At 46.6% G+C, this 24,245-nt stretch overlaps 1 pseudogene; it reads right to left on the bottom strand.

Moving 5' to 3' along the window:
• Positions 1 to 1,204: 1,204 nt before the first annotated feature.
• On the bottom strand, positions 1,205 to 1,312 carry LOC134931280 (U5 spliceosomal RNA; annotated as a pseudogene).
• Positions 1,313 to 24,245: the final 22,933 nt, after the last annotated feature.

Raw genomic sequence — 24,245 nt, 5'->3', positions numbered from 1 at the left:
CACACAGGAACCACTATTGGTATATTGATGTGAAGAATACGAAAGCGGATTTCGTCCGAAGATCTGCTTTGTCATGAGAAAACTCAAATACGGTGGCTTGTAATACAAGGCAACCAAATCTGAAAACAAACCCCTTGTCGAAGCACTATTGCCGAAGCCAAGGCTAGAAGAAAAATGTTTTCCAAAGTGAGAAACTTAATCCCCATTTTTTGAAAGGGTTCCAAAATATGAAAACTTAATTCCCTTTTGTTGAAAAGGTTCCAAAATATGAAAACTGTCATAAATCTGAACCCAACCTCAAATCGCCTAGCGCTGTAGGTGGGATAAATAGAGTCTGAACTTTGGTGACACCTTGTAGAAAGATGTTTACAGACGCAAATAGAGCAAACGCTTTGAAAATAAGTTTACCACACAGATACCTGCACTCTTAGTGCAGATGACCGCAGTTTTCCATCCCATTCCGTTTAACAGAATACGGTTACTTGAAGGATGATGTTGGAAACTTCCGAGGTTTACAACCTATGTAAGCACACGAAATCTTTTTAATAATGAGCTGCCTTAAGCGGCTTACTATTTCGTAACATGGTTGGTATAACCGATACAGTAACGCTCTATTTTTTTTTTAAGAGGGCGGTCTGAACCCTCACCCTGTCAACCGCAGCTGCGGTACATAGATAATAGGTACATAGGTAACTATGGGTAAAAGAACGTTTCCTGATGTAACAGGTTGGACGTATTATGAGCGGGCCCAGATCGTGTGCAAGTATTCCTTGAAAATTCGAGAAGCAACTTCTCTGAAACCCATGAGATCCCACCAGTATGACTGTGACGAACTGTCTTCTGATCCGTTTTGGCAACGAAGAGAGAAGCGGAAAATGGTGTAGCTAGACACACGATGCTGAATGACCCCATGAATGTGATGTACACATACTGATATACTTGAGGGTAACCTCCTTGTGTGGACTCACATACGAAACACCTGTGGATTTAATGTCCAGTTTTCAAGATCCAAACCCTGACGGGTGAGATCGTGTGTCTAACAGATGTCCACTCACGGATTGATGTCTTGACATTTTCACATAATGGCGTTCTGAGCCATTGAAGATTTGAGTTACCTGCCGCATTGTCATGCGGCTTCTTGGTTCTCACTGGTTGTTGAGTATGCAACTGCCGTTGCTTTGTTTGACTGCTTAAGGGCAGCGTGAGCCAGGCCTGAAAAACAAAATTACATGAAACTCACGGTTGTTTCTCTCCACAGAAATCTTTAGTAAAAAGCGAAAGATTTATTCGTTCTGAAGAGAAACCAGAGTCTATCTCTGGTTCGACTGAAAGCGAATCATTTAATGCATTGTAAAATGCACAGAGTTCTAGGACATTTATCTATTGCATTGTAAAATGCACAGAGTTCTAGTACATTTATCGACAGCAATGTGTCGTGTTTTAGAACCTTTGCGTTGAATTTAAATACAAATCCTGACTCTCTGTGACTGTTGTCCAGATTATACGCATCCTTGCATTCCAGAGTATACGCACCCTTGTCCCTTTGTGGGAAACGCGAGTGAAGGGTGGCGAACTAACTGAAAACACATCTTTATTCTTAATAAGTGAATACAGCAATATACCGCTAGTGTGCGTGTACTTTTGTTGTTGCTGGTGTAGTAGGTAAAAGTATTTGATTTACCGTATTTATAATCTTACTTCGGAATTGATATCGTTTAGACAGACTTAGATGTGATTGTTTTCGAACTTAATCTGCTACCGCAGTATATCTTAGTAGCGCAAGATAGAGGACTTTGTTGATACATAGTTCTTATGTGAGATGAGCTATCATTGCAACATCACTTTGGTAAATACCGGAAGCGATAAGCAACGGTAGAATGGAAATGGGTAATGGTTGTGGCGATTTGCAAACGCTATAACCTGTGATGAAGAAACCGGACTGGGTAAATACGCATTGTGAAGATCAAATGCAATTATACAATTTTGTGGCTCGAAAAAGCAAAAAACTCACTGCAGAAAAGCCATTTTCTAACTGTAGTAAATGACTTGCTGATTGATATTGCAACGGAGCTGTTTGATTTTGCTCAAACAGAGGGAAATAAGTAACTTTGACTCTGTTGGCGTACTATTGCCTGGTTTATAAACCAGCAAAGACTAAATGACAACCTGCCAAACCGTTCGACAGAAGCAGTTTTGTACTCCAAGCTGTAAATAGCTGAGACATATATGAGTTGAAGTCATGAAACCTCGCAAAGGTAACATGAAAAGACGCACTTCCACAATTGTAAAAGAGGTCATCAAACCACTGGCTTGTTGACTGTAACGTCTTGTCGTTACAAGGCGTGACTGTTTCTTATACAGGAATAAAACGCCGTTACAAGTATACTGTATGCGCTAATGTCAGAATATCCTAAAAGGGATAAAATGCCGTTACAAGTATATTTAGGAGCAAACAAGCTCTGGCCTTTTAGCGCTTAACTAACGACAATGAAAATAACCGGCGTTAGCAGAAGCTTTACAGATATACTGTGCAGCTTATTTAACCGTGATCGACATGGTTTCATACATAGAATCTATGGGTTTTTATAATGTTTGACAGAAACGCATATACCAATGGCGGATCGCGTCTGTATGGTTGTCCAAAACCCCGCACTATCTGAGTGCTGGACTAATGTACCCTTCTCACTCGTAGTTATCGGTGTGAGATTTGACATAGAATCGTGCATTAAATTATAAGACCAGTGAAATAAACCCTCTGGTACCCAAAGGAAAATTGTCCCTTTGGAAAGATTGTCTTTTGTTAGCGCTGGCGGAGTTATTCCGAGACTCCGATTACCGCTGTTTTAATTTGAATTGCCAATGTTAACATTTTTAGTCTGCACTAGAGCCTTATTCGCTATGTAGACAGACATCTTAATAGGCAACAGACAGACACTTGCACGACTTAATAAATTTATTATATGGCATATATATCTATATATATATGTTATTGCTGAACAGCATATTTATTAGGAACTAAAGTGTTCCTTATGTGAAAAGCATTTCACATGGGCATGAAACCCGAACCAAATTCCTACTAACACCCCTGCGCCTTCTGGTGGCTTAAAGATGTAGGGCAGGAATGTTCTAGAATTATCCTAAACTAAAAATTCCCACTAACACCCCTGCGCCTCCTTGTGGAGTAGAGGTGTATTGCCGGAATGTTCTGGAATTATAACTGGAAAAACAGCAATGATTAAAATGGCCGTCATGCCATGTTTTCACATAAAATCACAGTACAGGTTACCTGCTGCATTTTTAATATAGACTTAATAGCCTATTATACAGATTATACAGTGATAACACAGGTGTAGGATACAGTAAAATACATGTATTTAGTTAGCCTTCATTAATATGAACACTGCCTGCAGTGAATGTCTTATAGAAATTAACAGAAAACATGGTTAAACCTGCAATAGATTATGCCACTGATAGCCTATTGCCAACCAAAGCCTCATATATATATTATATATATAAACTGCTTAACATATAATCACAGTTTCATACTGATATTAGACACAGTCTGGCAGCAACAAGCTTCATTATATATTAGATATATAAAATGTGCTGAACATATAATCACAGTTCCCACTGATCTTATATCTACAGTTTTATACTGATAATATAGCTTCTGATTCTGTTTAAAACGCTGCGCTGCTTATTTTAAACCCATGCAGCCTTTGCTGCTGCTATGGGCATTACTCCCCCTCCCCCCCCCTGTCTCCCCATGGTACCTGCAGCGTACGGGGCTCGAGGTGCAGGGAGAGCAGGAGAGCGATAGCAGAAGAGCGCTGTATATAGCGCCGGGGAGCCGTCCGGACGAGCGGGCGGCGTAGTACACAGTCTTCTGTGTCCGGCCAGCAGCGTGCAGTGTGTCATTGAAAGAGCGGCCGGCGTCCGTGAGTGACGTGCGGCCGCTCTTTAGCATACAGGAAAGTCTCGGCAGTGTTAAAGTCTCGGCAGTCTCTGTGCGGCGTGTAGTGGTGCCGGGCATTAGCGCAGTGAGAGCGGCCGGCGTCTGAGTGACGTGCGGCCGCTCTGCGCGTATTCAGCACACGGAGTCTCTCCGGTCATCAGCACAGTGAGAGCGGCCGGCGTCTGAGTGACGTGCGGCCGCTCTGTGCATAGTTTAGCAGGACCCCTTCAGCGGTGCTTAGCGGCGGGTACAGTTAACACTCCAGCTTCTCATCTGTGACGGGGCTTCTGGTGTAAGCTCCTTGCAGATGTAGTTTCTTCCAGCTCTTTGTCTCATCCTGGCTGTGACGGAGCTTCTTCCTGTAAGCTCCGTTCAGTTTGCAGGAGACAGTGGCTGCCTGTGGCTGTGAGGGTGCTCTTTGTGAGGACCGACACGCCATGCGCTGCCTTGTAGCGCCTGTGGCTGTGAGGGTGCTCTTTGTGAGGACCGACACGCCATACGCTGCCTTGCAGCGGCACCATCCCGGACCCAAGTTTTTCCAGAAACTGGGACGGGAAGTGTAAAAATTAAAAATAAAAATCTTCTGAAAAGTGGCCATTGCCACAAGCCGATGTTCATCTGTGAGCACCGAAAAAACACTGGCAAAGTACACTGAGGTACTTGGGGATATGGAGGGGGGGAGAGTCCTAAATTTAAATATTCAGTGCCTTTGTTCGGCTACGCCCGTCCATATCCCAAGAGTACTCCAGTGACCCCTAGTGGATGATAAAGAAACTTACGCTCAAGGGAAACAATCGCATGCGCCTCTGGATATCCAGCTCCCGATTATCAGCAATGAGAACCGTTGGAGAATAGAGAGCTGGCCCAGAGTGGCCTGTCCTTTTATACCCTACACATAATACAGTACAAAGGTCCCTATGTTCTTATTGTTCATTGGACACAGAAATTCCTCTTCGCATTATAACAAAAGGTCATAGGTTGATTCATACAGGTGGGCTGTGACTATTTCCAACTGCTCAGGTGGGTGGGAAACTAGGTTTCCCGCCGCATGGATAATAAAGTGCAAATATAGTAAAAGTCCATAAACTTCTTATGTCCATAACTATTCGCACGAGCGATTAATCCGCTTCAAACCAACACCGGAATATTGCTAATTAAATACTCTTCCGATGGATACTAAACACCACTGTATAACCCTTGTCTGACCCTTCGTATCAAACAAAGAGGGATCTCTTTGTCCATGAACATGCTACATTAACTAAACTTTCAAATTCTATCAAAGAGACCATGATCTACAAAATACATTATATGGTTAAAATATGTAACGATTGAGTCGCACGCTAGACGCATACAAACTCTACCGTAAATGCGCATACCGTGCGCCTGCGGGTGCACGTAACAGCGAGTATGCGCACGCACGGGAGAGCACATGCACGCGCAGCGAGGACACGCATGAGGTGCAAATATGGCAGTGTGCATAGTGATATTTTTCTGACTTTGACAGTCCACCCTTTGGCAGTCATCAATTACTGCCACTTTCTAAAACATTTCAAAAAGAGAAAAATATATGTCATGTGTAAATACATTTCTATGATTGGGTAGGGGAGGAGAGGAGCAGGTAGGAAAAGGGTATGACCTAGTGAGATAGCAGAAGCATGTGTGTATGAATCCATGTTTGGGGGGTCATGTATCATCGTGCCGTACGTGTTTTAAATCAAGCTTCGAGGTATTGCGAAGTATACATTTGAATTCCTTCTTATCCCGTATTAAGGGTCTGTGGATGGGCTGTCAAACTTTACCGAGCTCTTTTCGGCTTTTGGTTGCAACAAAATGGGGGAGCACATTTTAGTTGATGATACATGAGTAGGGGAATATGTGAGTGCTGATATCTGTGCCTGTATTCCCTATCGACTATGTGTGTCATTACCTGAAGGTTGTAAAGATGAAGATAAGAAACAATTATGGTAAATGCAGTGGTATTCTATGTGAGGTTAATATGCATTTGTTGGTTTAAGTCTTGTCTGAAGTCTTGTCTGAAGTCTTGTTTGACGTCTCCTTTGGGCTTTCGCTATTAACGGTATGCAAAAAGCCTTGTCAATGTCCATAGACTTACAAAAAAAAGTTGGGCTAGCGTAAATTTAAAATTTCTAGGGAAACTGGGGGTCTATGGCATAGTCCATCTGTTGTTTGTGTACAAGGTTGTCAAACTTCTTCTTTAATCCATCTGTTGTCTGTATATAAGGTCATCAAATTCCTCTTCCAAGCGGGTCTTTTTATCTTGGAGAAAAGGAGAAACAGGTGAAAGAAACGGACCGTAGAATCACATTTTCATCACATCATTGTCTCTATCGTTGGGTCATAAATCAAATCCATTGGAATTACAATTTCCTCACTCCTTAGACTCATTACCCTGGTACACCGTTTGCACTTCGTTAAAGCCTGACCGCATCTAAATATCAAGCCAATCGATATGACAACACCCAAGATACATAGAAGAAACTTCCCTACATCCATTATGACTCCTTGAGCCCATTCTCCTAAACCAGAGAACCAATTTCGCGGGATTAACCATGACGCCCAACTGGTCAGCTCATTACCCACAGCAGCAAGGGTGAGATTGTGTCTCCTGCGGAATTCCCACTTTAATTGGAGAATGTCGTCCATCTTTTAGTCTATGACCTCGACCGGGTCCTCGGTGCTATTCGTAATATAAGTGCAGCATTTTACGCCGTACTGCGTTGCCAGTGTGACACAATATCCACCTGTCACTGCCGTGAGATAATTAAGAACCATCCTATGCTGAACCAGTTCAGTTTTATAAGCATGGAGCTCTCTTCCGGTATATCTAAAAGTGTCGTCATACATGTGATATTGTCTAATAAATTTGCAAGCGCTGATATATATTTATAATTTATCACTCCTCTGGCGGTGCGAGTGATATCTAACGCGATTAGGAATTGAATCCCGGTGGATTCACTGATCAGGTCAGAGGCCGGATGCTCTGTTCTCTCTATCAGGTGCCGTTTAACGATATGCTCGTAATGAGTGTGGGTATAAGGAGCTTGGGCACTGCGGTGAATATCTTTCATTTTAGTATGTGATACAGTCATTACCTCAGGCAGTACCTTTCCAATATAACACAATCCTTCAGAGTTTGGGGCAAGCCACTTATACGCCTTCCTCCCGCATATGAAATATGCATCATCGGGGAGAACATATGGGACGGAGTAGGACATAACCATATTACACATCTTCCATGTGAAATCTCCTAACACTAATTCTCCCATCTGTCTAGTACACGTATCGGTTTGTATGATATGTGCACAGTATCCTGGTGATACCTCTCCAACTCTCATGGTCCTACTTCCTAGGGTATACCTATATCGGAAATATTTTCCACTACCGGCTATGTGGCGTATAAGTTCTGTATCTGTTGGCATTCTATCTGCTCTATATGAAAAAGGTCATGGTTTGGTTACTCCATGACACTTCCCAATTTCCCGGCTTTCGGGGATTGGAAATGTTAAAACATATTAGGGATCTATCCACATGATATTGGTGGAGCTTCAAACTAGGAGGACTAGAGATATTAAACCTCCTGTCCACCGGCCTCCCACCACTTAGCTCAAGTACCTCCCCTATCGTTAAAAGGAAATGGTACTAGTCCTGGCTTGCTGTGGCCTTGAGGTACTTGAGAGCATACCCAACAATCTGTCTGATTTAACACTTTACCCACTAAGGAGTGATAGTCACTCGATGGGTGCCGGTCCATGTTAATGTTAAAACTGGACTGACATTTCTTGATGCACCCATCCTCTACTACACTGTCACAGAGTCTACAGATACAGTTCTCTTTTCAGCTAACAATCCTTCACAATGTTTACAAATAACATGGCTGCTAGATCGTTTCCGGTACTCGCCTTTGCTTGGTGATTGTGTTGCTATTGGAAATTTACACCTCCATCTCAGTCATCAGAAACCCTTCTGGATCCTTTCTCGACCTCACTGGTACTCTCACCGAAACAGACTGCTCTGGTCAACATCATGGTCAACAGGAAAATCCATATCACAGTCTCTTGGGGCAAGTCCATCTTACAGGAGGAGAAAAGGAGAAATTTGTAATGGGGGTACAGAATAAAAATTTGAGGGGGAGAGAAACTTGTTACGATAATTAGTTCTCTAGTCTTGTTGTTCTTCTTGTTCTGCTGTCATCTCAAAGGTGCTGTCTCTCAGTCTTCCAACCGAACACTCTGGTGATACAATATTCCTTCCAAACCAGCGATCTTTCTGTAAGGAGCAAAAATCTTGCATTACCATTTGTCTAACTGATGTGTGACATACCATCTTTAAAATATGAAAACATGAGTGAGAAGAGAGAGAGAACAAAAAAAAACCAAAAGAGAGAGAACAATTCATATATATATATATATGTTACATAAACCAACAATAAACAACAACAGGGAAAAACAACATTTTTCAAACATTTTAAAACATTGTCAGATCTGCCGTTCATCATCAGGCTGTCATATCTACATGTCCAATGGTATCCTTGCTCAGTCCCTCCCACCAGCACCTCCATACTCCACCCTTTGTATCTGGCCAGGATACATTGATGCGGGTAGGTCATGCTGGGGTTTGGTAGACTTCTGCAAAGACCAAGTAGCTATGCAATGTTTGAGTCCTGCCGATAACCGTCAGAGATGGGGAAAAAGAAAACATTTCACAGATACATTACAAATTTTACCCGGTCATTCCTGTGTCCTCAAGGAATGACCTCCCAACTTGTTAACAATAGCCTCAGGCTTACCATCAGTCCTAATGATCACCTTTCCTGATTGCATGTTACAGGTGCGGCCCAAACTCCTTCCTATGTGATCCCTGATTACAATTTGGTGTGTCATATTCATGTCTAGGGGGTCTGACTTTATGTGGGCTGTTACAGTTACTGGCATAATGCCCTTCTCTTTTACAAAGATAACAAACCCTGGGTTTCCTCCAAGTGTCAATGACCTGAGGTCTTGGTTGATTTGATGCCTCCTCAAACGCTCGGATGCTCATCACCATCAACCGTTTTCCCTGTACTTCCCTGCTTCCTTGGATACCATGATTATGTCGTTGTCTAGGGGGTTGATATGATTTTTGTATTTTTCTTGATCTACAATCTCTTGCAAAGTGTCCCTCTTTATGACAATGGTAACAGATTTCCACATTTGAATTTCTCGCAGGGGTTTGGGGCTTATGCTGGAGTGGTCTTGTGGTTAGGGCCTGTATACTTGCGGCCATTAACTTATCACTTTGTGACTCCCTGTGTCTGGTGATATTTCGATCATGATCAATAGCGGCCTCTCTTAATGCGGCCACCGAGATATTTCTCCAGTTTGGGTTGGTGGTCTGTACCCTTATTCTCAATACCTCCTTTAAACCATTCATTAATACCTTAACCGCTATTTCTCTATGCTGTGCGCATGTTTTGATGTCTGTGATCCCAGTGTTCCTAGCCATTACTTGCAGTGCTCGATTGAAATAATTGGAAATACTTTCCCCTTCGTTTTGTCTTATGGAGAAAATTTCATTCCACTTGACAACGGCAGGGAAATATACTTCCAACTGTCGGTTAATCTGCTTAATACATTCCTGATTGTGTTCCTCCGTTTGAGGTACTTCTGTGTCTAATTGACAATCAGTAATAAATTTCGCAGGGTCAACACCGGAGGGCAAACATGCCCTCAGCACTGTCCGCCAATCTTTGTTGGTGGGTTCTGTTGAGTTTCCTAGTTCTTTAATGAACCTTTGACATGCGACTAGATTTTTCCTAGGATCAGGAAATTCAGACATAATTGATCTCAATTCGGTCCGGGACCAGGGACAGCGCATTGCACTGTCCCCGACGGAAATGATTCCCTGATCGTCAGTCTTCCCATTGGGGACTGTGATCACCCTGACAGGATCAAACTCAACTACATCATCTTGTGTTGGTCTTACAATATGGGGTACATTTGTTTGTGCGTGACATAAAACATTGTACGTACCTGTGGACACGACCTCACCTGACCCTCCGTTAGGGGGTTTGATTATTGCCTTTACCGATTTGGTCGTGTCCACCTGGATGTCTTGTGTGATGGCTGCTGGAAGAGGTGCCGACATCGTGCTGGGCTCACTTTCTGGCTTGTAATCCTGAGGGAAGTTTGACATGGGGTGCGACTTGCACAGGTTAACATTTGTAATTTTTACACTTTCATTTTCATAAACATTATTACATTTGTTACTTTCATCCTTAATACAGTTACTAAGTGCATTTTCATCGCACAACATTGTGCCTTTCTCCGCAACCATAATCCTCTCCATTGCCATGTCTCTCTTCCCAAGATGAGAATCAGATATGTAAGTTAAGTTTCGTTGTATTTCACTTTCCTTTTGCCATAACTTTAAACAATCAAAATGTTTGATCCGTCTCTTTGCTGATTTAATGAGACATATCCTTCTCCTTAGATTTAGTAACACATCTGGGCTAAAGCTGCCTACTCTTGGGAACTTCTCCCCATCATGTACAGTCATTCTTTCCCATTCATCACATAAAACTTCTGTGTGTGAACCGTATTTTTCACACATTACATACCTTGCCGACCCGATTGGTCGGTTCACTAAATCAACCCGAACCGAGGTTGATCGCCCCCTAACTGAACAACTGGCCCCCATAACTTGCAGGTGTTGCTTTCACTACCTCTGACCTTCAAATCAGGGTCTTCAGCGAACCCTTACAAAAACCAAGATGTCCGGGGCAGGCCGGCGGCGAAGTTTACCGAGTACTCCACTCACTCCTCGCCCACGTTGGCCAGTACTGCAATCACTGTATCCAGAGCTGTTGTACCCAACCTAGGGCCCCTATGAACCTTTACTTACTGGGGCGTGTACTAGTCCCCAGCAAGTATCGGTTGTTGGATAGTTCCTGAGTGACCAGCGAACCTCCCTTAAAATAAAAAAATTTCACAAATCACGTTAAAATGTACAAATAGCGTTTATGACCCCTCTAGCGTACGCAAATGGTACTGGGTCAAATTACTAACTAATGCACACAATTACGTGCGGTACAATCGTTCAGCACATAAGCAACTAATCTTATGTGCGAAGCGACCAGTGGAATCGAAATTTAGCAGCTGCGAATTCCTTCAGCCTGAGCTTTATGGCCTATATGGGTTCCGCACCAACCCTTCCTGGTGTTGTGCTACTTGTCTCTATAGCGGACTTCTTTGTCTGCTGTACCTAGACCTCCTGGTCTGTATTCCGGACCTCCTGGTCTGCTACAGTATGACCTCCTGGTCTGCTACACTCTAATGCTCTTTATATGTTTAACAAGGGATGCCTCCCTAGCCACCATGTATGTCACTTACACGTATGTACTTCACGAGAACTCGATGATTTCCTGTGGTTCAATCCCAAAAATTGTAAAAACATATATATACAAACACTCACTCACCACATGTACACTTTACTTTTGTTTCTATTTCTTTCTATTTCTGCGCAGAAATTTCTTCCCTTTAGACCAGATGAGTCGTAAATTGGAGAAGGATCTATTAGCTTAAATTTCGGACACTAAAATCGATTTGCGCTATTTATCGCGTTGCCACCTTTTCGCCTGTTTAAAATAACACTATCGTGTGATTTGTTACGTGGGCGTACCCGGACACTCCGTTGCGTAATATACACTGCGTGCGTCGGCCTTTGGGTTGCGTACGCGAGTCTCAGCCTTTTGTTAGAGACACGTGTACGCAAGGCAGATATCCACCGTAACACAATTAACACGTTTATCAATGTAGGTGATCCTCGATCATCTACCGAGCACCACACCGGTCTCTCCTTGTATCCTTAGGCAGTGCTGTGTGCGTGCTTTACGATTTACCCCTTAATGTATTACTTTTACTCTTTAACTACTAATAGCAACAAATCTTTCTTAGCACGTTTATCAATTATAAAATGGCAAACAGGAGAGTGATATGAAAATACACGAATGAAAAAGAAATGCAGATATATGCGTGCGTGTGTGCGTACGCAAAACAGAAAAAAAAACAGTTTTAAAAGACACTAGCGTGTTGTTCTTACCTCCGGTTCCGGATTCCTTAAGCACCCTTTACTAAGCGAAGCAGACGCTTATCCAGGCAGCACTACGAGGAATATGATCTCCCGCCCTTTGCTGATGGATAATGTCTGCTGAAATTACCTAGTACAGATATGTGAAGGACGGACGAGCGGCCAATTGTTAAAGCTAAATATTTATCTTACTTAAAACCCTTTAAGAGGTCAAAGAACACAGTACGCTATTGGCGTATGGAATACCGTAAGGGTACGCACGTTGCGTAACAATCGCTTAGCCGTAGTCGAGACGCTCAAGCGTCACGTTCGCTCACGGCCAAGTGATCACAGGCAGGCACACTATTGGCTGCCGACTAACGTAATGATACGCTATTAGCGTAGCGGACGCTCGGGACCACGAGATCACAAGCGGCGCTGACGCTCACAGTGTAAAACCTTTATAACTATACCATAAAACAATGTATTATGCAGTAAACCTTGGTGTAGTGATAGGGTGTAAATGTAACACAGTGTAACCTTATTAACTTAAAAGCTGTACGAGCGTCTCCGATGCTCAGAGAATACTTAGAAATATAAGAAATACACAGATACCGATCTTAGGTTCTAACACCTTATATGAACGTTCTATTTGCAAAAGAATAATACAATACAAGTCATACACTACCAAAATAACATTGACCACCTAACCAGAAAACTACACATGAAATACAATAACAGCACAATAACACTTTTAAGAGGAAAAGAGAGAGAAAAAGGAGAAGAGGGAGAGAGAGAGAGATATGGCTCACAATAACAATAAAGACAATATGATTGCGGAGAAACTTACGCTCAAGGGAAACAATCGCATGCGCCTCTGGATATCCAGCTCCCGATTATCAGCAATGAGAACCGTTGAAGAGAATAGAGAGCTGGCCCAGAGTGGCCTGTCCTTTTATACCCTACACATAATACAGTACAATGGTCCCTATGTTCTTATTGTTCATTGGACACAGGAATTCCTCTTCGCATTATAACAAAAGGTCATAGGTTGATTCATACAGGTGGGCTGTGACTATTTCCAACTGCTCAGGTGGGTGGGAAACTAGGTTTCCCGCCGCATGGATAATAAAGTGCAAATATAGTAAAAGTCCATAAACTTCTTATGTCCATAACTATTCGCACGAGCGAGTTATCCGCTTCAAACCAACACCGGAATATTGCTAATTAAATACTCTTCCGATGGATACTAAACACCACTGTATAACCCTTGTCTGACCCTTCGTATCAAACAAAGAGGGATCTCTTTGTCCATGAACATGCTACATTAACTAAACTTTCAAATTCTATCAAAGAGACCATGATCTACAAAATACATTATATGGTTAAAATATGTAACGATTGAGTCGCACGCTAGACGCATACAAACTCTACCGTAAATGCGCATACCGTGCGCCTGCGGGTGCACGCAACAGCGAGTATGCGCACGCACGGGAGAGCACATGCACGCGCAGCGAGGACACGCATGAGGTGCAAATATGGCAGTGTGCATAGTGATATTTTTCTGACTTTGACAAACCGTACGAGGAATCCCCTTCCTTTTCAAGATGGCCGTTTCAACAGCAACGCTGTCAAACGTAGCCTGTGTAAGTCTGGATAAAGAGGACCCTGTTGTAGCAGATCGTCTCGTAGTGGCAGGGGCCAAGGCTCCGCTACTGATAACAGGTGTAGGGCGGAGTACCAAGTCCTGCGCGGCCAATCTGGAGCCACCAGGAGGACCAGTTCGTCTTCTCTCTTGACGCGTTGCAGAAACCGAGGCAACAACGGGAAAGGAGGAAAGAGGTAAATGAACCGGAAATTCCAAGGAGCCGTGAGGGCATCCACGGCCGCCACCGCCGGGTCCCGCGTCCGAGAGTAATACAGAGGCAGTTGATGGTTCAGGCTGGACGCCATGAGGTTGATCTGTGATCTTCCCCACCGGCCGACCAGCTGACAAAACACCTGGGGATGGAGTGACCACTCTCCCGGGTGCATGTCCTGTCGGCTGAGATAATCGGCTTCCCAATTGTCCACTCCTGGAATGAATATTGCCGACAAGGACAGAGCATACTCCTCTGCCCAGAGGAGAATGTTGGTGACCTCTCTTATTGCTGCACGGCTGCGAGTGCCACCCTGACGGTTGATGTACGCTACCGTCGTGGCATCTGACTGAACTCTGCTCGACTGCGCAGCAGGTGATGAGCCTGAAGTAGGGCGTTGTACACTGCCCGTAGCTCGAGAATGTTTATGGGGAGAGCGGATTTTTGAAACGACCAGCGCCCCTGAAACCGATGTTCGAGGGTCACCGCCCCCCATCCTCGCAGGCTTGCGTCTGTGGTGAGGAGAGTCCAATACCAAACCACCTTCCTTCCAACAGATGTGTCGAATGGAGCCACCAGAGGAGCGACGAACGTGCTTTTGGAAACAGCGTCACCCACTGATGAAGGAATAGATGAGATCCTGACCACTGATGTAGAAGACACAGTTGGAAAGGTCGAGAGTGGAAGCGTCCGTATGGAAGATCTTCGAACGCCTCTACCATCTTCCCCAGAAGGCGACTGCACAGATACACTGATACCAGACGGTGTCGAAGTACCGACCACACCAGCGTCTGAAGACAGAGGATCTCGTCCTGAGGAAGGAAAACTTTCTGACGGACCGTGTCGTGAATTATCCCCAAGAACAGCAACCGTTGTGAGGGGCACAAGTGAGACTTCGGGAAGTTCAGGATCCACCCGTGCCGAATCAGAAGGTCCTGGGTTATCTGGATATTGCAGAGTGCGCCTTTAGTAGCAGATCGTCCAGATAGGGGACAATCGTCACACCCCGCTTCTGAAGTAAGGTCATCATAACCGCCATGACCTTTGTGAACACTCTGGGAGCAGAAGAGAAGCCGAACGGAAGGGCCTGGAACTGGAAATGAGCGTCCTGTATCGCGAACCGGAGAAAAGCCTGATGAGGAGGCCAAATGGGAACATGTAAGTATGCATCCTTGATGTCTAAGGACGCCAGAAACTCGTTTTGCTCCAACCCAGCAATAACCGACTGAAGGGACTCCATCTTGAGCTTGAATACCCTCAAAAACGGATTGAGATCTTTCAAGTTCAGAATTTGCCTGACCGAGCCGTCCGGCTTCGGTACGAGAAACAGGCTTGAATAATAGCCCTGTTTCCGATGATGAGAGGGAACAGGGATCAGTACCTTTGCAGACAGAAGCTTCTGAACCGCTGCCTGCAAGGCAACTCTTCTGCCGTCGGAAACTGGCAAACCCGTGGTGAAGAAACGCTGAGGCTGTCGGGTCTGAAAATCGAGTTTGTAACCGCAAATGACGAGATCCCTGACCCAAGCATCTGGACAGGATTGTACCCAGGCCTCCCTGAAATCCCACAGACGAGCTCCCACCCTGTGGTCCCCCAGGTGGAAGAAAAGCTCGTCATGCGGTGGAGGACTTAACCTCTGACTGGGCGGAGGCTGTGGAATCTCTGCCTCTGCCCCTACATTAATGGCCACGGGAGACGGAAGCTCCGCCCCTGGCATGGCCACGAAACCTGGAAGGGGCACGAAAAGGACGGACCCGTATAGGGCCTCCTAGAGGCATGAGCAGCAGAGGGAAGATAAGTGGACTTACCATCAGTGGCCTGAGAAATCCAGGCATCCAAATCCTTTCCGAATAGGACCTCTCCCGTAAAGGGCAACACTTCTTCTGCCCTTTTGGATTCAGCATCCGCTGCCGCATTGCCAAAGCGGAAATCCTAGCTCCTAGGAAACAGACGTCCTTGGAAGCATCGCAAAGATAAAGGGCTGATTCGTGAATGTGTTCTGCCAACGGTATCAGCTGATCAGCAGGCAAATCGTCACGAAGTCCAGAGGACAATTGTTCCGCCCAATCTTCCATCGCCTTGTTGACCCAACAACCTACCTGCGCCGGGCGATGTAAAACCCCAGCTGCCGAGTAAATAGTCTTCAAGGTGGTTTCCAACTTCCTATCAGACGTTTCCTTCAGCGAAGTCGCTCCAGGAACTGTCAGAACAGTCTTCTTGGACAGACACCGAAGGATCCACAATCGTAGAGGTCTCGTAACGCTTCCTGCTATCTGCGGGAAAAGGATAGGAAGACAAAATTTTCTTTGATACCTGAAATTTTGCATCCGGATGTTTCTAAGCTGCCGTTATGAGCGCATCCAGCTCCTCCGAAACTGGAAAGGTTACCGGCAGTTTTTGGATGGTGCCAAACCTTGAAGGACGTAAGGTATCCTGTTCCGTCTCCTCTACCTGCAATATTGAGTGAATAGCAGTAATAAGAGCCTCTATACCCTGAGCTACTGGTTGAGTCCTCGTATACCTGATCGTCATCAGTATTCTGTATATCTTCCACCGCCTCATCTAATAGAGGCATATCATTGTCAGATTCCTGCAACACAGAGGCTAGCAATCTCTTCTTAGAAGCATGTGGGGGAGGACTAAAGGACGGGGCTTGGGAAGGGATTACAGCCCTAGAGAGCCCTTCAACTGACTTTGCCAGGGAAACAGCCCGTGCTGGTTCCGGCTCAGGCATCGGGAAAAGCTGCTGGAACCGGGCCGCCTCTCTATCTTACCGAGAAGCCCTCAGTTCCCTAGTCAACAGGGAGTGCTCTACGGCTGTGATGAGGGCTGAGCAGATGGCTCCGACCCACAATCCTCACATAACAGGGAATTCTCAGACTGTCCCTGGGTGAATTTTGCAGAACACTTCTGACATTGGAAAAAACTTTCTGTGCTGCCCTGGAGCCCTTTCCAGCCATGGCAGCACCTGTCACACACGGCCACACACACAGCAATAGGCAGAAGCGGGGGTGGGGAGCAGGAAGAAGTGCAGCCACAGCAGCCCTATGAATCCTGCACGCTACTGTGCAGTGTCAGGCACTGTCAATAAATTACAGGTGCCTCACACGATCCCTAGCGCTCCCAATCCCCACTGAAACTGCTCACTGTGTCCAGGGATGTAGCTTGCCGAGTCCCCCCTCTCCCCGATGCAGCGTTGTAAAATGGGCGCCAGCGCGCGCTTAGCCGCCGGGGCTGTAGGGAGCAGAGAGCCATAAGCGGGATTAAGCTCCGCCCCTCCGGTAATGGCACCTAATTCAAACATGCAAAGGCGCCTCTGTTCGTAGCGGGGAGAGTGTATACCCCGCCGGCAATGTGAGCCGGGCCGGGGAGCAGAGCGGAGAGGGGGGCCACCTCATATATACTTACCGCTGCCCTGCTGCCGGAATCTTCCGCTGATGGAGTGGCCCCGACACGCGCCGCACGCAGCGTTACCGGCCAGCTCCAGAGAGCTCAGTGTCTCCTGCAGCCAGGGACCATCCCGAGCCGCATGCAGCTGCGATGGGACCCCGCCGGCAGCTCCCGAGGTGCAGACTGGCAGAGGCAGAGTTGCCAGTCTGTGAAGAAAAAAGAAGAAAAAACGAGATTTATGGTAAGAACTTACCTTTGTTAAATCTCTTTCTGCGAGCTACACTGGGCTCCACAAGGATAGACATTGGGGTGTAGAGTAGGATCTTGATCCGAGGCACCAACAGGCTCAAAGCTTTGACTGTTCCCAGAATGCACAGCGCCGCCTCCTCTATAATCCCGCCTCCCTGCACAGGAGCTCAGTTTTTAGTTAACCAGCCCAATGCAGTAGCAGGAAAAGAGACGACAACGGTTAGTAGCCACATACACCACACTCTCACGACAGGAGAAGTGTCAGCGGCTAATGCCATACCAACCCAAAGAAGCTAAATGCGTCAGGGTGGGCGCCTTGTGGAGCCCAGTGTACCTCGCAGAAAGAGATTAAACAAAGTTAAGTTCTTACCATAAAACTCGTTTTCCGCTGCGGGGTACACTGGGCTCCACAAGGATAGACATTGGGGATGTCCTAAAGCAGTTCCTTATGGGAGGGGACGCACTGTAGCGGGCACAAGAACCCGGCGTCCAAAGGAAGCATCCTGGGAAGCAGCAGTATCGAAGGCATAGAACCTTATGAACGTGTTCACTGAGGACCAAGTAGCCGCCTTGCACAATTGTTCAAGGGTCGCACCACAGCGGGCCAGCCAAGAAGGTCCAAGAGACCGAGTAGAATGGGCCGTAATGTGAGCAGGAGCCGACAGACCAGCCCTCACATAAGCATGTGCAATCACCATTCTAATCCATCTGGCCAAAGTTTGCTTGTGAGCAGTCCAGTCCCGTTTGTGAAATCCAAACAGTACAAAGAGAGAACAAGATTTCCTAATGGAAGCAGTTCTCTTCACATAGATACGGAGAGCCCGTACCACATCCAAAGACCTCTCTTTGGGAGACAGATCAGGAGAAACAAGTGCCGGAACCACAATCTCCTGGTTAAGGTGGAACGAGGAAACCACCTTAGGTAAATATCCGGGACGATTCCTAAGAACCGCCCGGTCACGGTGAAATATCAGATATAGGGAACTACAGGACAAGGCCTCCAAATCTGACACTCTTCTAGCTGAAGCAATAGCCAGCAGAAACACCACCTTAAGGGAAAGCCACTCAAGATCAGCTGAACCAAGAGGTTTAAACGGAGACTCTTGTAACGCCTCCAAAACCGACAAGTCCCAAGGAGCCACAGGCGGGACATAGGGAGGTTGGATACGCAACACACCCTGAGTAAAGGTATGCACATCAGGTAAGGTCGCAATTTTTCTCTGAAACCACACCGACAAGGCAGAAATATGAACCTTGAGGGAGGCCAGACGCAGGCCTAAGTCCAGGCCCTGCTGAAGAAAAGCCAACAACTTGGCTATACTAAACTTGGAAGCGTCATAATCGTTAGATGCGCACCAAACAAAGTAAGAATGCCAGACCCTATAGTAAATCCGAGCCAAAGCCGGTTTCCGGGCCCGCAACATAGTTTGAATGACCGCCTCAGAAAACCCTTTAGCCCTTAAGACGGAAGCTTCAAGAGCCACGCTGTCAAAGACAGCCGGGCTAGGTCCTGGTAGACACAGGGGCCCTGAACGTGTTGGTCTGGGCGTTGTGGAAGTAGAATTGGACGCTCTGACGATAGGCCTTGCAGGTCTGAGAACCAGTGCCGTCAGGGCCACGCTGGAGCTATGAGAAGCAGAATTCCTTTTGCTTGCTTGAACTTCCGAATTACCCTGGGCAGGAGTGACACCGGAGGGAACACGTACGGCAGCCGAAACCTCCACGGCACCGCCAGCGCATTCACGAATGCTGCTTGAGGATCCCTTGTCCTTGCTCCGAAGACCGGAACCTTGTGATTGTGTCTGACAAAATCGATGAGGGGGTCGGTTTTTGAAGGCTATGGCGTAACCTCGAGTGACGACTTCCCGTACCCAGGCATCTGAAGTGGTCTTCAACCATTCCTGGGTATACCCTAGAAGCCGGCCCCCCACCCTGGGATCCCCCAGGGGGAGGCCCGCCCCGTCATGCGGCAGGCTTATCGGTCTTGGAAGCTGGCTGACGGGCCGCCCAGGCTCTTTTGGGTTTTGGCTTACCAGGTTTGGAAGTGCGGGCCTGCTGGTTGTACGCCTGACCTTTTGCTTTACCTGAAGGACGAAAGGAAGTACCTTTAGCCTTCGACACAGAAGGAGAGGTACTTGGCAGACAGGCAGTTTAGGCAGTAGCCAAGTCAGCCACTATCTTATTTAAGTCCTCCCCAAACAGAATATCTCCCTTGAAAGGGAGTACCTCCAGGGTTTTTCTAGAATCCAGATCCACAGACCAGAATCTCAGCCACAATATCCGGCGAGCCAGGACTGACGTAGTAGAGGCCTTGGCTGCTAGGATACCGGCATCAGAAGCCACCTCTTTAATATAGCGAGAAGCTGTGACAATATATGACAAGCATTGTCTAGCATGGTCAGAGGAGATTTCAGCTTCCAACTCCAAGGCCCATGCTTCAATAGCCTCTGCAGCCCATGTTGCTGCAATAGTGGGCCTTTGTGCAGCACCCGTGAGGGTGTAAATCGCTTTCAGAAAACCCTCCACACATTTATCCGTAGGCTCTTTTAGAGACGTGACGGTAGTGACAGGTAGAGCGGAGTAAACCACCATCCTAGACACATGTGAGTCTACTGGAGGAGGCGTTTCCAAATTCTTAGACCGCTCTGGTGCGAGGGGATAGCGAGCCAGCATCTTCTTTTGAGGCACAAACTTCGTACCCGGGTTTTCCCAGGGTTCCTGACGTATATCCACTAGGTGGTCAGAGTGAGGTAAAACTTGTTTAACCACCTTCTGACGCTTGAACCTATCTGGTTTCTTAGGAGGGACGGATGGCTCGGGATCATCCGTAATCTGTAGAATTAACTTAATAGCCTCCAAAAGATCAGGAACATCCACATGTGAACTACCCTTCCCATCAGCCGTATCTGAGTCAGAACCTGTGGGGTCAGTGTAAGTGCCGTCTTCATCAGACGAGGTGTCAGTGACAGCAGTGGATTGTGAGGAGACAAGCGCTCGCTTAGAGGACCTCTTGGGTTTAGGCAAGCGATGGTCAGACTTTTTAGCAGTCAGGGACTGGTTCAACTTCTTCAATTGAGCAGATAAATCGTCCGCCCACGGCGGGTTAGCTGCAGGGACCACATACGGTTGTACTGGCATAGGGGGTCCCATAGGGGGTGTTAGTTTATGAACTAGCGTATGTAGAAGCGTGGAAAAAGCGACCCACGGTGGCTCATTATGTACCTCCGTTGCCACAGTCCCACTGGGGGGCAAGGAGCCAACAGAACCCACAGCTGCTATATTCTCCTCATAGGGATCTGTGGCTTCAGCAACACCGGCAGTGTGTTCAGCCCCAGAACCGTTACCCTCAGAAGCAGACATGTTATAACTTGCAGTATCAGGTAACACAGTACAATTGGCAGCAGCACAATACCTCGTACCCCCCAAACCCCTGCGCAGTGTAGTCAGCACTAGCAGAGATAAAGGAGAGATATGGTGACTAAATCACAGAGAAAAATACGTATTAAAGTATAACTTTGTGAAAATCCTATATCAATATAAAACCTGACGCACCAAGCCCCCTCAGGTTATAGAATATAGGGATAGCAAGTTGAGTGAAAGACACGAAATGGACACCACTCAGCTTTCTAATGCACACACAGATAGTCACAGTTTGTACAATGCAGAGGTTATTACTAACAATAATACTGCACTGGACTAGCTTATAAATATAGCTATATAGTCAATAGATATAACACTACACAGTAAGAACTGGATGTATATCACAGGGTAATTGTACTAGAAAACCCTGACTAAATGCACTCTTTCTTAACTATCACTGTCTAAAAAGGCAGGTAGAATACTTAAGTGTCATGTAAAGTCACAGCACTGACAACCAGGCGGCTTTACACAGGAGGATTTGCCCAAGCAGTCCCAGGAACAGTGAAGCTGAGAGATAATGGCGCCCAGACACTGACAGGGAGTGAGGGAGAGACAGATATGCAGCTCCAGGGCGGAAACATTTGCGGGAAATGGCGCCCTGGGGCTGGGGGAGGGGCTTCAGGTCTAAGCCTTATCCCCCTGCTGGCAAAACCACCGGGTACTGTGGGCTACTGAAAATGGTTTAGAGAGAAAACCTGACCTGCACCCATGCCCTGGTGATCTAGTGTGATCGCCTGTACTGCCACAGTGTCCACCGCCAGCGCTTGCGGCCCGCCTCCCACTGACCGCGCCGGATTGCGATAAAGACCGGGTCCCGCAAGCGGGACCCACTCACCACCTCCCGAAGTGCGGCCACGCGATCCCGGAGAGCCCCCGTCGTGTGTGCCTGACGTGAAGAAAACCAGAGCCTCCTGCTGTAGTTACCCGGCAACCAGGGCTCGGGAGTGTACAGCGCCGCTGGGGAGAGCTGGAGCTGCAGCAGTGAATGTCCTTCTGACAATTACCACCGCTGCTGCCCTTGAAGTCTTCACTTTTTTCTTCAAAAAAAGCTCTTCTTAGGGCTGCCTGGAGCAGCCCCTCTGTTATGTGCCTGCTTACTGCAGCACCAACTACAAAACTGGGCTCCTGTGCAGGGAGGCGGGATTATAGAGGAGGTGGCGCTGTGCATTCTGGGAACAGTCAAAGCTTTGAGCCTGTTGGTGCCTCGGATCAAGATCCTACTCTACACCCCAATGTCTATCCTTGTGGAGCCCAGTGGAGCCCGCAGCAGAAAAAAAAATTTCAGAGAGAAAACCCAAGAGTGACCAGCTCCCTTGGGCACAAAATAGTAACATAGTAACTAAGGTTGAAAAAAGACAATTGTCCATCGAGTTCAACCTATTTGTGGTCTCCTATGCAGTCTTATTATAGGACTAGTTATTTTTATGTTAGGACTAGTTATATTAACTATAATGCGTGCCTACGCACCATAACCTTGAATATCTTTATCCAATAGGAATTTATCTAACCCATTCTTAAAGGTGTTAACTGAGTCCGCTGTTACTACTCTCTCAGGCAGGGAATTCCAAACACGTATTGTCCTTACTGTGAAAAAACCTTTTCACCTCAATGTGCGGAAACTTTTCTCCTCTAACCTAAGCGAGTGACCACGTGTCCTCTGTGCTGATCTAATAGAAAACAGGTCCGTCCCAAGCTCTGTGTATTGACCCCTTATATATTTGTAGATGTTGATCATGTCCCCTCTTAGTCTCCTCTTTTCCAATGTAAACATGCCTAGTCTTGCAAGCCTTTCCTCGTATTCCAGCGTCTCCATGCCCTTGATTAGTTTGGTCGCCCACCTCTGAACCTTTTCTAGCTCCAGGATATCCTTTTTGTAATATGGTGCCCAAAATTGCACACAGTATTCAAGATGAGGCCTTACTAGTGATTTATATAATGGGAGTATAATACTCTCGTCCCTTGCATCAATTCCCCGTTTTATGCATGCTAATATCTTATTAGCCTTCTTTGCTGCACTCCTACTTTGGGTACTGCTGCTTAATTTGTTATCTATGTGAACCCCTAACTCTTTTTCCAGTACAGAATCCCCTAGTATTACCCCATTTAGTGTGTAGGTGTCATTTTTGGTCTTGCCCCCACAGTGCATTACCTTACTCTTGTCTGTGTTGAATCTCATTCTCCATTTTGCTGCCCATGCTTCCAGTTTAGTTAAGTCGTTCTGAAGAGACTCAGCATCCCCCTCCGTATTTATAACCATACACAATTTGGTATCGTCTGCGAAAATTGACACCATGCTCTCTAGACCTACTGTTAGGACGTTGATGAAAATGTTGAACAAAAGTGGTCCAAGTACAGACCCTTGTGGCACACCACTTAGTACTTTAGTCCAATTTATATAAATTTAAAATAAAGACTGGCTTGGAGAAAGGACATAGTAGAGGAGGAGGAGCTAGCCACACTGTTAGAGTTTTAAAGTGCCAACTCCCAGTTACTGCCTACTATATCCCCATTGTGACTGCTCTCCAGTGTCCCCTAGTGGATGAAGGAGAAATATAGGCTGGGGCCAATGAACCACACATACGTCAGCAGAGGCCATCGAACCATCTGATACATAGGCTGGGGCCACCGAACCAGCTGATACATAGGCTGGGGCCACCTGACCATCTGCTACATCGGCTGTGGCCACCGAACCATCTGCTACATCGGCTGGGGCCACCGAACCATCTGCTACATCGGCTGGGGCCACCGAACCATCTGCTACATCGGCTGGGGCCACCGAACCATCTGCTACATAGGCTGAGGCCACCGACCCATCTGCTACATAGGCTGAGGCCACCGACCCATCTGCTACATAGGCTGGGGCCACCGAAAAACATCTGCTACATCAGCTGGGGCCACCGACCCATCTGATTGATAGGCTGGGGCCACCGACCCATCTGCTACATAGGCTGAGGCAACCGACCCATCTGATACCTAGGCTGAGGCCACCGACCTATCTGCTACATCGGCTAAGGCCGCTGAACCATCAGATGAGTTGGCTGGGGCCACTGAACCATCAGATGAGTCAGCTGGGGCCACTGACCCATCATATAAGTTAGCTGGGGCCACTGAACCATCATATAAGTTAGCTGGGGCCACTGACCCATTAGATGAGTTGTCAGGGGCCAGTGAACAATCTGATACATAGGCTGAGGCCACCGACCCATCTGATACATAGGCTGGGGCCACCAACCCATCTGATACATAGGGTGGGACCACCAACCCATCTGCTACATAGGCTGGGGCTACCGACCCATCTGCTACATAGG

Source organism: Pseudophryne corroboree, chromosome 5 (assembly GCF_028390025.1).
Source record: "Pseudophryne corroboree isolate aPseCor3 chromosome 5, aPseCor3.hap2, whole genome shotgun sequence".
Taxonomy (NCBI): domain Eukaryota; kingdom Metazoa; phylum Chordata; class Amphibia; order Anura; family Myobatrachidae; genus Pseudophryne; species Pseudophryne corroboree.
This window is presented reverse-complemented; position numbering and strand designations above follow the sequence as displayed.